Below are 1731 nucleotides of genomic sequence, written 5' to 3'. Positions count from 1 at the left end.
CTCTATGGGGCAGCCCAACCCCCGCCATGGGGCAGCTGAACCTGCGCTATGGGGCAGCCCAAGGTGCGCTATGGGGCAGCCGAACCCACGCTATGGGGCAAGCCAACCCCCACTATGGGGCAGCCCAAGGTGTGCTATGGGGCAGCCCAAGCCCTGCTATGAGGCAACCCTATCCCCGCTATGAGGCGGCCCAACCCCCGCCATGGGGCGGCCCAACCCGCGCTATGGGGCAGCCTGAGGCGCGCTATGGGGCGGCCCCCGCACCTCGGCGATGATGCGCTCGAGCTCGCGGTTCTCCTTCTCGAGGAGGCGCGACTTCTCCTCCTCGTTGTTGTTGGTGGAGGAGCCGGTTTTCATGGTGTCCTGCTGCTCCGACTGCCACTCGCCACGCGTGATCAGGCGCCGCATCTTGGGGGGGGGGGGGGGGGGCAGCGTCAGCGCCGCGACAACAACCGGAGCACGGATACAACCGGAGCACGGCTACACCTGGAGGAGGGCTAGACCCGGAGCAGGGTTATACGCGGAGCACGGCTACACCTGGAGCAAGGCTACACCCGGAGCAAGGCTACACCTGGAGCAAGGCTACACCTGGAGTGGGGCTACACCTGGAGCAAGGCTACACCTGGAGCAGGGCTACACCCGGAGAAGAAAGGATACACCCGGAGGAGGGCTATGCCCGGAGCAAGGCTACACCTGGAGCGTGGCTACACCCAGAGCAGGGCTACACCCGGAGCGGGGCTACACCTGGAGGAGGGCTACACTTGGAGGAGGGCTACACCCGGAGCATGGCTACACCCGGAGCAGGGCTACACCCAGAAAAAGCCTGCACCCGGAGCAGGGTTATACCCAGAGCATGGCTACACCCAGAGCACGGCTACACCTGGAGGAGGGCTACACCCAGAGTGGGGCTACACCCGGAGCAGGACTACACCTGGAAAAAGCCTGCACCTGGAGCAAGGCTACACCTGGAGCAGGGCTACACCTGGAGTGAGGCTACACCCGGAGCAAGGCTACACCCAGAGCAGGGTTATACCCCGAGCAGGGTTATACCCAGAGTGTGGCTACACCCGGAGCAAGGCTACACCTGGAGGAGAGTTACACCCGGAGTACGGCTACACAAGGAGCATGGCTACACCTGGAGCAAGGCTACACCTGGAGGAGGGCTACACCTGGAGCAAGGTTATACCCAGAGCATGGCTACACCTGGAGCAAGGCTNCCCTGCTATGGGGCAGCCCTACCCCCGCTATGGGGCAGCCCAATCCCCCTATGGGGCAGCCCAACCCCCGCTATGGGGGGTCCCACCCCCGTGGTGCGCTATGGGGCAACCCACCACCTCTATGGGGCAGCCCAACCCCTGCCATGGGGCAACCCACCCCCTCTATGGGGCAGCCCAACCCTTACTATGGGGCAGCCCAACCCCCACTACGAGGCAGCCCAACCCTTACTACGGGGCAGCCCAAGCCCTGCTATGGGGCAGCCCAACCCCCGCTATGGGGGGTCCCACCCCCGTGGTGCGCTATGGGGCAACCCACCACCTCTATGGGGCAGCCCAACCCCTGCTATGGGGCGGCCCAACCCCTGCCATGGGGCAGCCCAAGGTGTGCTATGGGGCAGCCCAACCCCCGCTATGGGGCAGCCCAACCCCTGCTATGGGGCGACCCACCCCCTCTATGGGGCAGCCCAACCCCCGCCATGGGGCAGCTGAACCTGCGCTATGGGGCAGCCCAAGG

The 1731-nt window shown here is 65.6% G+C and overlaps 1 long non-coding RNA gene across 1 annotated transcript in view; it reads right to left on the bottom strand.

Moving 5' to 3' along the window:
- Positions 1-334: 334 nt before the first annotated feature.
- LOC110391913 overlaps positions 335-1731 on the bottom strand; it is a 6021-nt gene continuing 4624 nt past the window's right edge. The window contains exon 2 of the long non-coding RNA XR_002434177.1: positions 335-408. This is a non-coding gene — a long non-coding RNA (uncharacterized LOC110391913). The remainder of the gene's footprint in view (positions 409-1731) is intronic.

Source organism: Numida meleagris, unplaced genomic scaffold (assembly GCF_002078875.1).
Source record: "Numida meleagris isolate 19003 breed g44 Domestic line unplaced genomic scaffold, NumMel1.0 unplaced_Scaffold628, whole genome shotgun sequence".
Classification (NCBI taxonomy): Eukaryota; Metazoa; Chordata; class Aves; order Galliformes; family Numididae; genus Numida; species Numida meleagris.
Note: the sequence above shows the minus strand (reverse complement) of the source record. Positions and strands in the feature narration are given on the sequence as shown.